The 15,238-nt window shown below is 42.9% G+C and overlaps 1 protein-coding gene across 4 annotated transcripts in view; it reads left to right on the top strand.

The window, feature by feature from the left end:
* The first annotated feature begins 1,125 nt into the window (after positions 1 to 1,125).
* The window catches only part of zfand6 (zinc finger, AN1-type domain 6), a 54,135-nt gene continuing 40,022 nt past the window's right edge, over positions 1,126 to 15,238 (top strand). The window contains exon 1 of one of the 4 annotated variants that reach the window (XM_080214134.1): positions 1,126 to 1,379. The gene's annotated coding sequence lies outside the window, so the exon portion shown is untranslated. Of the gene's footprint in view, positions 1,380 to 1,780; positions 2,053 to 15,238 lie in introns of those variants that run through there. The other 3 variants (XM_080214137.1, XM_080214138.1, XM_080214136.1) reach the window with 3 other exon arrangements.

Raw genomic sequence — 15,238 nt, 5'->3', positions numbered from 1 at the left:
ATGGCGGATGGAATATAATGTGGAAAAATTTGAGGTAATCCACTTTGGTAAGAAGAACAGATATGCCGAGTATTTCCGAAATGATAAGAATTAAAAAGTGTTGATGTACAAAGAGACCTGGATGTCCTTGTCCATAAGTCACTGAAAGCTAACATGCAAGTGCAGTGAGCCTTTAAATCACAAGAGAATTTGAGTACAGGAGTCATGAAGTCTTCAACTGTATGGAGGCTTGGCTAGATCTTACTTCATAGAATCCCTACAGTGCAGAAGAAGGCCATTCAGCCCATCAGGTCTGCACCGACAACAATCTCACCTAGGCCTATCCCTGTAACCACACATTACCCCATAGAAACCCTGGTCCTCATGCTGCCAAAGTACAGTACTTGAGGTAGCAATGTGCAGTTTTGGTCCTCTTATTTCTCCTTCCCTTCTCTATAAACAGTATGCTTTGTCTGTATAGCATGCAAAAAACAATATGTTTCACTGCATTCTAATACATTTGACAATAATAAATCATATCAAACCACAATGGCCTCCTTCTACAATGTAGGGGTTTTCTGAACCTTTTCAATCTATCCTCATAACTGCAATTACTCACTCCTGCAACCACTCTATTCTGCACTTTCTCCAATGCAGTACATTCCAAACCACTTGCTCTGTGGCAAAGTTCTCACGTTGCATCTACTGCTTTTGCAAATCACTTTAAATCTGCATTCTCTCGAATTGACCCTTTTATGATTAGTAACAGTTTCTCCATATCCACTCTTGTCCAGCCCACTCATGATTTTGAGATCTCTATCATACCTCTGCTGATCCACCTTATCCCCATGTTTAATATTGCAGCCTTGCAGGAGAGGGTGGTACAGGCAAGGCTGTGCAAACCCCTCTCCCTCTGATTGACAGGGATTTTATGAACCTTTCCAAACTGCCCTCATAACTGCAACTGCTCACTCCTGCAACCACTCTTATAAACCTATTCTGCACTTTCTCCAATGCACTACATTCCAAACCACATCTCTCCATCAGATCTCCGCTGGTCCCCATGTTTCGTATTGCTGCCTTACAGGACGATATACATACAGCTATGTGCAAAACCCCCCCCCTCCCCTCTTTGATTGACAGGAGCACAGGTTCCACGTGCCCGCGGTGACGTAGCGCCTGCGCCCTGCAGCCAATGGGAGCGGCTGCTGCCGTGTGTGACGTCAGGGGTAGGCTCAGCAGGGCCGCTTTGTCCCGGTCAACAGGCCGTGAGCGGGCCCGGCCAAGCCCAGCCGTGAGCGGGCTCAGCCCAGCCCAGCCCAGAGACAAGAGGACGCGACCGGGCTGGCCGAGCCGAGGGACATAGACCACTCGCTCCATCGCCGTTATTAACCTCCGAAGTAGGTGACTGCTGCCGCAGGATTTGAAGCGGGTTCTCCCTTTCCCCTCCCCCTTCAGTCAGTGATGTGGAGATGGAGCCGGCCCCGGTTACGGCGGGGGATGGTACTGTGCTCCCTACCTGCTCCCTGTCTAATTAATTTTCACTCGGGGTGTCAGTCAGTCAGTCAGGCCGCCTCCTCCCCGCAGCTCGACAACAGCAAGCGCCAAAATGGGTGGAGCCCGCCAAAGGGGCGGGGCCAGGCGCATCCCCTCCGATTGACATCGCTATCGGCCAATAAGTGATGGCGATTGGCAGCGTCATGGGGTACCCTGACCAATCAGCGTGGTGGGGCGGGATTTCCGCTGAGGCTGTTCACAGCTTGTCAGTAGAAAGTTGGGGGTACAGTGCCGAGGATTCTATTTTCCAGACGCATGGAGCGGGTTAGGGATCTGTTTCATCGGAGGATGATGGGCGAACCCTTTTAACTGTGGTGTGGGAGAGCCCGGGACATAGGGGCGGGGTTTGTTGCCTTGGTGAGCGCGCGCCTGCGCAGGTGGGTAGAGCGAAAGGCCCCGCCTCCCGGAAGCTGCAGCTGGAGATGACGTCATGCAGAGCACTTAAAGTACAGGAGCTGAGCTTTGGCATTCTGATTAAACATACCCCGGTGGTAATTTAAAAAAAGGATATAACAGGTACAGTGACTTTACTTTAACGAGTGTTAAAGGTATTATGACCCTAGCTGCATATTTGAACTGACTTCCTCTAAGAACAAATGGCTTTGTACATTACAATTTGTATCCTGTGTTACGTCGAAGAGTCTAATTTCTCCAATCAGCTGATGGAGCCTTTATTCTAAAATAACCCAAGATTCGCCACCAGTTTAGTTTTCTACATTAGTTTTTAAGTTTCTCTTCCTGTACAAAGTATGCTTCGGTTATTTAACTATCTCTCCTTTTACTGCAAGCCATTATAAGGTACTTTCTATTTGCAAAACATAATAAGGATGGAGGGGCAGGAAGTCTGATGTAAGGCCACTTTAAACGACAGTCATAATCAAACCAAGTGGATTGCCTCAGATTCGGACACGTCTGAAGCAAAATCAGAAAATTCTGGAAAAAGTCGGCAGGTGTGACAGCATCAGTGTAGAGAGAATAGAGCCAACTTTCGAGTCTGAGTTACTTCTTCTGCATTTTCTAATTTTGTTTCAGATTTCAGCATCCGCAGTATTTTTCCTTTATCCTATGACACAAGTCCAGCCCACCTAGTCAACTCTGCAGTGCCTTCATTAATATCTGGAGAGTCGTGCCAAAATTGGGAGAGTTGTTCCACAAACTGATCAAACATAGACCAATGTAGTCATACTAAATTGTACCTTGCAGCCAGTGCCTCTGATGTCCCCACCATTCCTAGGTGTGTCCTGATCCATCAGCAGCATAGTACTGTACAGTCTTGTATGAGTGGGTCTGGCTGTCCTCAACATTGACATTGGATTCCATGATGTTTCAATATATTAGGTCAAACATGGGCAAGGAAACCTACAGTATAAACAAAATACTGGAAATGCTTAGCAGGTCATGTAGCATTTATGGATTTGGAAAAAACTGATAACGTATCAGGCAGATATTTTGTTGGAAAAAGATAGAGATGTTACAAATTTTATGACAGAGCTGGGAGGAGGAATCGTTAGGAACACGTGTGGAAGGAAGGAGTAATTGAATGAATAGCAGAATCATTGCCAGCATTGGCTGGCTGAGCAAAAGAGAGCAGTGGTACTAATGTGAAATTATTGAACGTAATATCAAGTTTCTAAAGTTGTAAAGTCTGAGTGAATGATGAGGTACGGTTCTTTGTGCATCATTAGGGCAATATAGGAGGCTAGAGTCAAAGTTGAATAAAGGCAAAATACCATGGATGCCGAAAATAAAAAATTGCTGGAAAATCTCAGCAGGTCTGACAGCATCTGTGGAGAGCATAGAGCTAACACTTCCTATCAGGATGACCCTTCATCAGAGTCAATTGGGAGTTGCGCAAAGAATTAAAACAGTCAGTAATCAAAAACTTGGTCATGCTTGTGGTCTGAATGGAGGCATTCAGCAAAGTAATCACTGAATCTGCCTTTGGCCTAGACAGTGTAAAAAGAGAGACTGAATCATTTGCTGCAAATAGAGGATGTTATTTTGAAAGAAATAAGTAAATTGCTGCTTCGTCTGGAGGAAGTACGTGATACCCTGGAGGATGGGCAGACACAACATAGGGTATCTGTGCTTGCATGACTAAGTGCTAATGGGGTGATGGAAGAGTGGACAGAGTACCACAGAGATAGCAGTGCCTTCAAAATGCTGAAAAGGGAAGGAAAGATGTGGCATTTAGCTGGAAGTGGCTGGTCCATTGAATGTGGAGACTGGTGATGTAGATGTTGACTCAGAACACTGTGATGTGGAATCTGTATGAGTGGCGACAAACACAAAAGGGAAAGAAGCGTATTGGGTGTTGTCTGTAGGCCCCAAACAGTAATGGAGGTGTATGGGAAGATATTAGACAAGAAATCCGAGATGCATGCAATAAGGGTACAACTGTACACAAACATTGGACAAACCAAAATAACAATGTTGTAGTGGAGTTGTTGTTCATGGAGTACGTGCGTGATGCTTGTTTAGACCAATACATTGAGGAACCAACCAGAGAACAGGCTATTCTAGAATGGGCACTGTGCAATGAGGAAGAATTAATTAACAATCTTGTTGTTCCCTTGGATATGAGCAACCGTAATATGATAGAATTCTTTATTACAATGGAGAGTGAAGTATCAAATCTGAAACTAGGGTCCTGAATCTAAATAAAGGGAACTATGAGGAGTGAATTGGCAAGGGTAGAATGAGGAAGGTGGATAGGCAATGGTTAAATATTTAATGAACAAAGAACATCCCAGCACGGGAAACAGGTCCTTTGGCCCAACGAGCCCGCGCCGCCATCCTAACAAAGCATTTTCCTATACCTACCTTGACCTGTGTGTATGCGTATGGTACCCCCATTGGAAACCAGATTCAGGGGAGAATAGTTTAGGGACAATTTGTTACACCAGTCAGCCTAAGAGCATATCTTTGGGGCGTGGGAGGAAACCGGAGCACCCGGAGGAAACCCACGCAAGCACAGGGAGGATGCACAAACTCCCACAGACACTGGCCCAAATCCATGTATCTGCACAGCTAGCAGTGATAGTCACTGAGGTGTTGTGGTGCCCATCTGCTGGCCCAGTTTTAAGCACGCACAACGACGCGAAGTACTAGGCCACTCTCGAAACATCCAAGAGCAGCCCACGCACGACCCACCGTGTGCGTGCCCCTCGTTAGAACATAAGAACATAAGAACATAAGAAATAGGAGCAGGAGTAGGCCATCTGGCCCTTCGAGCCTGCCCCGCCATTCAATAAGATCATGGCTGATCTGTCGTGGCTCAGTTCCACTTTCTCGCCCTCTCCCCATAACCCTTAATCCCCTCTCTTATCAAAAACCCATCAACCCGCTTCTTAAAAATATTTAGCGAGGCAGCCTCCACCACTTCAACGGGCAGAGAATTCCAGAGATTCACCACCCTTTGAGTGAAGAAGTTCCTCCTCAACTCCGTTCTGAACCGCCCCCCCTTTATCTTGAGGCTGTGCCCCCTAGTCCTACTGTCTTTTTTGAGCGGGAAGAGTCTTTCCACCTCTATCCTATCCATCCCATTCATCATCTTATACGTCTCAATGAGATCTCCCCTCATTCTTCTAAACTCTAACGAGTACAAGCCTAGTTTATTCAGTTAGACAACAAGGTGAACCGACACACCTGCGGAGTAAAAGAGACAAAAAAATCAACATGCAGCATTAGATTTCCAGTAACGTCCCAAGGCTCTGACCCTTTTTAAAACCAGCTCCTGTAACCCTCCATCCCTGTTTCACTCGTGCCTATCTAAGTAAACCTTAAACAAGTCCAGCGTGCCTGCCTCCACCACCTTACTTGGTAGTGCATTCCATACCCCCACGACCCTCTGTGTGAAAAACTTCCCTCTAGTATCCAAATTATACTTCTCCCCCTCAGCTCGTGACCCCTCGTGATATTTGTCTCCAATCTAGGAAAAAGCCTGCCACTGTTTATCTATACCCTTCATTATTTTATACACCTCTATCAGATCCCCCCCCTTAATCTCTGTCTTTCTAAGGAAAAGAGCCCCAGTTTTCCCAATCTTTCCTCATAACCCAGTCCTCCCATACCAGGCAGCATCCTTGTAAACCTCCTCTGCACTCTCTCCAGGGTCTCCCCATCCTTCCGGTAGTAAGGTGACCAGAATTGGACACAGTACTCCAAATGCGGTCTAACCAATGTTCTGTACAACTGTAGCATTAGACGTCAGCTCTTGCACTCTATACCCCTTCCTATAAAGGCTAGCGTTCCGTAAGCTTTCTTCGCAACCTTCTCCACCTGAGTTGCCACCTTCAGAGACTTGTGCACTTGCACTCCTAGGTCCCTCTGCATTTCTGTACTCTTAATTGGTCTACCCTTTATCATGTAACTCCTCCCTGCATTATTCCTTCCAAAATACATCACCTCGCATTTATCAGGATTAAATTCCATCTGCCCAATATACCAGCCTATCTATATCCTGCTGTGTCGCCTGACAATCCTACTTACTATCTGCCATTCCTGCCATCTTGGTGTCATCTGCAAACTTGCTGATCACACCACGTACGCCCTCTTCCAAGTCATTTATATATATTACGAAGAGAAGAGGTCCCAGTAGTGAGCCTTGCGGCACACCACATATGCATAAAATATAACAATTATTCATTATTGTCTGGCACAAAAACAAGAGGAAAGTTTGCTCAGCTATGGCTTATAAGGGATAATAAACCCCAAGAGGAGATGTGTAATGTTGCCAGAAAAAGTTGCAAGCTTGAGGATTGGGAGCATTTTAGAATTAAACAAGAAGGCAAAAATTTGATTGAGGGAGAAAATAGAGGACAAGTAAAGTTTGCAGGGAAAATAGAAATTGACTGTAAAAGCTTCTTATAAATATGTGAAGTAAAAAGGATTAGCAAAATTACAATGGGGAACAAAGAAAAAGCAGAAGAATCGGACACACACTTTGCCTTTGTCCTCACAAAAGAGGACACAAATTAACTCCCAGAAACGTTAGGGAATCAAGGGTCGAGTGAGAGGGCGGAATTGAAGGAAATCAGTATTAGTGAAAGATGAATGGGGTTAAAGGCTAACAAATCACCAGGGCCTAATAATCTGTATCTGAGTATTAAACAAAATGGCCCTGGAAATATTAGATACATTGGTGATCATCTTCCAAAATTTTATGGACTTCAGTAGTTCCTGCAGATTGGAGGGTCGCAAATGTAACCCCACTATTGAAAAAGGGAGACTTACAGACCAGTTAGTTTGACATCAATAGTGGGGAAAATGCTAGAATGTTATATTGTAAAGGACATGATAACAGAATATTTGAAAAGCGTTAACAGGACTGGACAAAGCCAGCATGGGTTTATGAAAGGCCAATCATGCTTAGCTAATTTTTTTTTGAAGATGGGCTGGTACAGTAGATAAGGGAGAACCACACTGGATGTGGTGTACTTGGACTTTCAGAAGCACACGAGATAGCTGGTAATGTATTGAGATGGATTGAGAATTGGCTGACAGACGAGAAACAGGGTGGGAATAATTGGGTCTCTTTCTGACTGGCAGGCAGTGATTAATGGGGCACCGCAGGGATCAGTAGTTGGGGCCCCAACTGTTCACGATGTATTAACGACCTGAATGAGAGAACCAAATGTAACACTTCCAAATTTGCTGACAAAACTGGCCAGAATTGAGTAGAATTCAAAGGTGTTTCGAAGTGACTTAGACATGTTGAGTGAGTGGACAAACACATGGCAGATACAGTACAACAAGGCACAGCATGAAGTTATACATTTTGGTGTGAAAAACAGAAAGGAAGTTTATTACTTGTAAGATGATGTAATGAAAATTGTGCATGTGTAAAGGGATCTGGATGTCCTTGTACACCAGTCAATGAAAGTGAAGAGGCAGGTACAGCAAGCAATTAGGAAGGCAAATGGTATGTTGGCCTCCATTGCAAGAGGATTTGAGTTCTGAAGTAGGGATGCCTTACTGCAGTTAAAATGTGGAGATGCCGGCGTTTGGACTGCGGTGAAAGAAGTTTCTCAACACCAGGTTAAAGTCCAACAGGTTTATTTGGTAGTACAAGCCACTAGTTTTCGGAGTGCTGCCCCTTCATCAGGTGAGTGGAAGTTCTATTCACAAACAGGGCATATAAAGGTACAAACTCAATTTACAAGATAATAATTGGAATGCGTGTCTTTACAGGTAATCATGCCTTAAAGGTACAGACAATGTGAGAGGAGAGAGAGTTAAGCACAGGTTAAAGAGATGTGTACTGTCTTCAGCCAGGATAGTTAGTGAGATTTTGCAAGCCCAGGCAAGATAGTGTGACATGAACCCAAGGTCCCGGTTGAGGCCGTTCTCAGCCAAGCTCCGCATGCATATCGGTCTGCAGAGACTGATAGCGAAGTTCCGCACACATGAGAACAGCCTCAACCGGGATCTTGGGTTCATGTCACATTATCTGTAATCCCCATGACTTGCCTGGGCTTGCAATATCTCACTAACTGTCCTGGCTGGAGACAATACACTTCTAATCTGTGCTTAATTCTCTCTCCACTCATTGTCTGTACCTTTTAAGACATGATTACCTGTAAAGACTCACATTCCAACAATTATTTTGTAAATTGAGTTTGTGTCTTTATATGCCCTGTGTATGAATAGAACTGCCACTCACCTGATGAAGAGGCAGTGCTTCAAGCTAGTGGCTTGTGCTACCAAATAAACTTGTTGGACTTTAACCTGGGTGTTGTGAGACTTCTTACTGTGTTTACTGCAGTTATACAAGGCCTTGGTGAGACCACATCTAGAGTATTGCATGCAATTTTGGTGTACCTATCTCAGAAAAGGATATACTTATCATAGAAGGGATGCAGCGGAGTGCTGATACCAAGGTTGACAGGACTGTCCTATGTGGAGGTATTAGTTTGACTGGGCCTGTAGTCAATCGAATTTAGAAAGGTGAGAGAAGATCTGATTGAAACGTACAACATTCTAACAGAACTGGACAGACTAGATACAGGGAGGATGTTTTCGCTGATTGAGGAATCTAAAACCAGACATCCAAGATAAAGGAAAAACCATTTAGGATGGGAATGAGGAAAACATTTTGCATTCAAAGAATAGTGGACCTGTTGAACACTCTACCACGAAGGGCTGTAGAGGCCAGGTCACTGAATGTATTCAAGAAAGAGTTTGTTTTAGATTTCAATCGCATCAAGGGATATGGGGAGGATGTGGCATTGAGCTAGAGGCTCAACCATGATCATACTGAATGCTGGAGCAGGCTCAAAGGGCCAAATGGCCTATTGCTGCTACTAGTTTCTATGTCACTAAACCTTAATCTAGGCGAGTGCTCTGAGTACTTTGGTTCAAATCACCACCATGGTTTTCTAGAACACTGATGAGGAATTAACTAGAGAACAGGTGATTTTAGATCTAGTATTGTACAATGAGGAAGGAGTAAATAATCTTGTAAAGGAGGCTTTAGGAAAGAGTGGCCATAATATGATAGGGTTTTGCATGAAGTTTGAAAGTGATGTAGTTCAGCCTGAAACCAGGGTCCATAAACAAACAAAACTGAAGGCGGGAGGGACAAGTTTGTCGGTAGATTGAAGAACCAGGTTACAAAGTGTGACAGTAGGCAGGCAATGGCGAGCATTTAAAGGTTTAATGCATGGTTTCCAACAAACTCCTTTTAAGATACAAAATGTCAGGAGGAAAACATTGGTTAACAAGAGAAGCAGAGGATTCTGTCAAATCAAAGGACAAGACATATAAAGTTTGATTTTATTGTTGTAACATGTATTAACATACAGTGAAAAATATTGTTTCTTGCATGCTATGCAGACAAAGCATACCATTCATAAAGGAGGAAACGAGAGAGTGCAGAATGTAGTGTTACAGTCATACCTAGGGTGTAGGGAAAGAGATTAACTTAATGCAAGTTAAGTCCGTTCAAATAATCTGACAGCAGCAGGGAAGAAGCTGTTCTTCAGTCGGTTGGTATGTGACCTCAGACTTTTGTATCTTTTTCCCTATGGAAGAAGGTGAAAGAGGGATGCGTGGTATCCTTTAATTATGCTGGCTGCTTTGTCGAGGCGGCGGGAAGTGTAGACAAGAGTCAATGGATGGGGGGCTGGTTTGTGTGACGGATTCATGACCTTTTGTAGTTCCTTGTGGTCTTGGACAGAGCAGGAGCCATGCTGAGCTGTGATGCAACCAGAAAGAATGCTTTCTATGATGCATCTGTAAAAGTTAGTGAGAGTCATAGCAGACATCTAAATTTCTTTAGTCTTCTGAGAAAGTAAGGGTGTTGGTGAGCTTTCTTAACTTAATTTTAAAAGTTGCCAAAAAAGTAGAAAACCTGAGGTTTGGCAACATTTTAAATTTCAACGAAAGAAAACCACAAAATTGATGGCGAGAAAATAAAGTATGAAATTAAACTGGCAAGGAACATAACTAAGAGTTTCTATAAGTTTGTTTGAAAAGAAGGGTAAATAATAGAACATTTAGACCCATTTCAGGCTGAGTATGGAGGAAAAAGAAATTATTCCCTAGTGAGATTGAGGATCTGAAAGAAATTAGTATGAGTAAAAGCGCTGGAGAAATTGATGGGACTGAAAATTGATAAATGCCCTGGACCTGATCATCAAGACTCCTGATCCCGCAAGGAGTTGGCTGCAGAGATAATGGATGCATTCGGTCACCTTTCAAAATTTGATAAGTTCTGGAATGGTGCTGGCAGATTGGAAGGTAGCAAATGTGACCCCACTATTTTAGAAAGGGAGAGAGAAAGCAGAAAACGACAGACCTATTAGGGGAGACAATGCTAGAATCTATTCTAAAGGATATAATAATAACTGAGCATTTAGAAAATCATGGTGAGATTGGGCAGAGATAACATGGATTTATGACAGGGAAATCATATCTAACAAACCTATTTGAATGTTTTGAAAATGAAACTAGCAGAATAGATAAGGGAGAGCCTGGTGGATGTGGCACATTTGGATTTTCAGTAGAGTCCCACACAAGGTGAGCAAACAATATTGGAGCTCATGGGTTGAGGGAAATAAACTTGCATCGATTGGTTAGTGGAAAGAAAATATTAGGAATAAATGGATCATTCTGAGGTTGACAGGCTGTGACAAGTAGGGTACCGTGAGTCTGTGCTTGTGCCCTAGCTATTCACGATCTGTGTCTATGGATGTGGGAAACAAACCTAATGTTTTCAAGTTTGTTGATAACACAAAACTTGGTGGAAATGTGAGCTGTGAGGAGGATGCAAAGAGGCTTCAAGGAGGGAGACTGAATGGGCAAGGTCATGACATGAAATATGAATTAACCACTTTGGTAGGAAAAAACAGGAGGGCAGGGTATTTCTAAATTGGGAAATGATGATGTCCAATGAGACCGGAGTGTCCTTATTCATAAGTCAATGAAAGTCAACATGCATGTTCAGCAAGCAATTAGAAAGGGAAATGATATGTTAGCCTTTATTGCAAGAAGATTTGAGTACAGGGATAAGGAAGGTTTGCTGAAATTGTATAAAGCTTTGGTGAGATCACACCAACTGTCTGCAGTTTTGATCACCTTACCTAAGGAAGTATACACTGGCCATACAGGGCATGCAACAAAGGCTCACCAACTAATCCTGGGGATGGTAGGATTGTCCTTTAGAGAATATGGTCTGTGTTCTCATTCTCTTCTCTGTTTAGAAGAATAAGGTCTCGTTAAAGTGTGCAAAATTCTTACAGGGTTTGGCAGAGTAGATGCAGGAAAGATGTTTAGAACCAGGGACCAGTCTCAGAATGAGAGGTAGGCAGTTTACAACTACGTTGAGGGAAATGAATGTCTTTAGTGAGCGGTAAATCTTTAGAATTCTCTGCCCCAGAGGGTGGAATGTTCAAAAATGTGATCAGATTTCCAGATATCAGCGACGTTAAGGGATATGCGGATAGTTTGGGAAGATGGGGTTGAGGTAAAAGATCAGCATGATCTGGTTAAATGATGGAGTGGGCTCGAAGAGTCAAATGGCTTTGTGTTTATAGAAACAGTATGCTATAGACTAATCCTACAACTAATGGATCAGATCAAATCTCTACAGTACTGCCACATGCAGTCACAACTGGTGGTCAGCAACTAAGGAGAGGAGAAAGCTGCGTCAATACCTATCCTCAATAAAGGATGAGCTTGCTACATTAATGCAAAAGGCAAGGCTTTTTACAAAGGCAATTTGCAACTGATTTCAACCAGAAGTGCTGAGTGAATGATCCATCTCTGCTCCTGAGATGCCCAGCATCACACATTAGTCTTCAGTCAAAGCAATACACCACATGTGATATCAAGAAATGGCTGGTTGCACGAGATATAGTTTAAACTGGAACCTAACAACATCCCAGCTGTCATACTGACTTGGAAGATACACGGAACTTATTTTGTGGCTATGAGTTCTGAGAACTAGAGTCATGATTTGGTCATCAGTGGGTTATGAAAATGTCAGTAGTACATCGAACCATAGAATTTCTACAGTGCAGCGAGCCATTCATCAGCTCTGCAGTAACTCTCTGAAAGAGTATCCACCTAGGCTCTCCCCTCCACCCTATGACTATAATCCGGTGCATTGATCGTGGCCAATCCACCTAATCTACACTTTGAACCGTGGAAGGAAACTGGGACACCCAGGGGAAACTCATACAGACAAAGGGGGAATGCCTAAATTCTACCTGAGGCTGGAATCAAACCCAGGTCCCTGATACTGTGAGGTAGCAGAGCTAACCACTGTGCCACCATACTGCCCATGGCTGGCTGTTCTGTTGTAAAACAAAATTGGAAATATTATTGCAGCAGCAGTGACGAGCATTTATGTAGTTCTTTTACTATAGTAAAATGCCCCAAGGTGCTTCACAGCGGCATTATCAAAGAGAGTTTGATGTTGAGCCATGTGAGATGTTAGGACATGTGGCTGATTTTAAAAAGTAGTTTAGATGATAATGGGGTTTGGAGAGAATTCAAGAGCTTAGGCCTCAGGCAGCTGAAGGCACTGCCAACAATGGTGATGCAATTAAAATTAAGGATGTGTAAGAGGCCAGATTTTGAACTGTCTGGATGAAAAACCATTAATCTGAAGCGTAATTAGTTGCTGCCTGATCATCTGAATCTTCCCAGCATCCACAGTATTTTACTTTCATGTTTATTGTATATGAATTAGCAGTGGGCCATTTGACTCCTCAAACCTGCTCCTCCATTTGAGAAAATCATGGCTGATCTAATTGGAACCTCAGCTCTATATTCCTGCCTACCTCCAAAAACCTTTCACCCACCCCCCTTATTTATCAAGAAACTATCGAGCCCTGCCTTAAAGATTCTGCTTTCACTGTCTTTTGAGGAATAATTCTCTTTGAGAGCCTATGGAAATTAATTCTTGTCTCTTGAATGAATGGCCTCTGGTTCCGGATTCTCCCACGACTGGATGTTTCCTCTCCACGCCCACCTTGTCAAGGCCCTTCAGAATCTTAAATGTTTTGATCAAGTTACTAGTTTTCTAAACTCCTGTGGTACAAACCTAACCTCTCCAACCTTTCCTCATAAGTGACCCCTGGCCATTCCTGGCAGTAGTCTAGTAAACCTTCTCTGAACTGACGCGTTTACATCCTTCCTTAATCAAGGAAGCCAATACAGTGCACAGTACTTCAGATGTGTTCCCACCAATGTCCAGTATAGCTGAAGCAGAACATCCGTATTTTTGTAATCGATTCCCCGCAAATAAATGATAACATTGTATTATTAGCTTTCCTAATTACTTGCTGTACCTACATTCTATCTAGCCTTTTGTGATTCATTCATTAGGACACTGAGTTCAGTCTGCCCCTCAGCCCTGCAATCTCTCAACATTTAGCTAATAAACTTTTTTTAAAAATTCTTCCTGCCAAAATAGACAATTTCATATTTGCCCACATTGTACTCCATTTTTAAAATCATGTCCACTCACTTAACCCACATATGTCCCTTTTCTAGTAGCCTCCTTGTGTCCTTTTTCACCACTTTCCTACCTATTATTTTTTTGTATGGTCAGTACATTTAGCAACCATACCTTCAGTCCCTTCATTCAAAACATTTATATAAGCTGTAAAATGTTGAGGCCCAGGCACTGATCCTTGTTGTTTGTCACATCTTGCTAACCAGCAAAAAAAAGCTCTACTTCATTCTGAAGTGCCTGGATTAGTTGTGGTAGCGGCAATGATATGAAACCTCTCCTAGCCCCTAAAGGAAGCACTGCCTGAGAAACTAGGCTTGTTGCAGGTTAGTTGTTGGGCAGCTGCACCATTGTCAGTTATTGTTGGTTCATAGGATGTCATGCGTATATGGCACGTTAAACAGGCTGTTGGGCCCACCAGCCATTGCTGGTATTTATGCTTCACGTGAGCCTCCTGCCATCTTCTCTAAATCTGCCATTTGTAATTTCTTTCCCTCATGCTTGTCTAGCTTCCCCTTAAAAGCACATGTACTATTTGCTTCAATCTCCAGGGTGGAGGGTTCCACATTCTTACCTCTAAGTTTCTTCTGCATTCCCTGTTGGTGACTATTTTATATTGATGGCCAAAACCGCAATGCCATATGTTTTTTTATATAGCCTTGCTAATCTGGATTGTAGCTTTTAATTGCTATATTTGTACTCCAAGATCACTTTGTTCCTTTACCTGTCACAAATCTGGCTGATATCCCAACCTGTAACACAGGTTTGTGATGTTGTATAGTTTTGTTTACAGAAATGATGTAAGGAGCCAGGTGTGAGAACAGAAACCAGCCCACTTGTAGTAAAATATTTAAAAACTATTACAATAGGAAAAGACACACACACACACACACACACACACACAGAGAGAGGACTATGATGATCTAAGACAGTTGCGTATAAGAACTACTAAACTCACACAGTTTAAGTAGAAATTATCTTTTTTGATCCAAAGTACATTTATGAGCCCTGAATTCTTTTAAGATTTCCCTCTTCTCAAACAACATCCAATTTAATGGATCTATGAATAAAGGCTATAGTTACCACATTGTTATGATTAAGTACTCATTCTGGGAAATGTCTCTCCTTGGTTCAGTGAACAGTGGGTTTAACTGCCTCCACAAAGGTATCTGCACTCTTGTTTCTGGTCTGCTAGCTGGAACTGGCTTACAGGCTGCTAGGTGGAATCTGTCTCCATGCTTCCACAAAAAGATTGCAAATTATACTACTGTTTTCCTTTGGTGCTGTCTATCCCCTCAGCTTCTGGAGTTCTAAATGATTAATGTATGTATGCTTTCCCTGGGTGGTTCAGTTGTCTAGATGTTTCCCTAATAACAAGACAGTGTATTTTTCTGTTATGCCCATACTGCTGATCTCATTACAGGGACTCTCATCCTGTGAAATATCTTTTGAAATGCTGGTCGCTTTTAACCGGCTGGCACATTCGTGACCTACCCCATAAGAGAAAACAATCTTGCTGTACCTACTCTATCAAAACCTGTTTTTTTTTTCTCCCCCCAAGAGCCCCAGCCTGTCAGTTGTTTCCTGATATGTATACCCACATGTTTTTTGTATTACCCTTATAAATATTTCTTGCGCACACTCTCCAGTGTCTTTCTACAAGAACTAAATACACTATTACGCTGTGTCCCAACCAAGGTTCAATCATGGTTTAGTTTTTGATTTAATTGTTGATTTGAT

Source organism: Carcharhinus amblyrhynchos, chromosome 28 (assembly GCF_965287045.1).
Source record: "Carcharhinus amblyrhynchos chromosome 28, sCarAmb.v2.hapA, whole genome shotgun sequence".
Lineage (NCBI taxonomy): Eukaryota > Metazoa > Chordata > Chondrichthyes > Carcharhiniformes > Carcharhinidae > Carcharhinus > Carcharhinus amblyrhynchos.
This window is presented reverse-complemented; position numbering and strand designations above follow the sequence as displayed.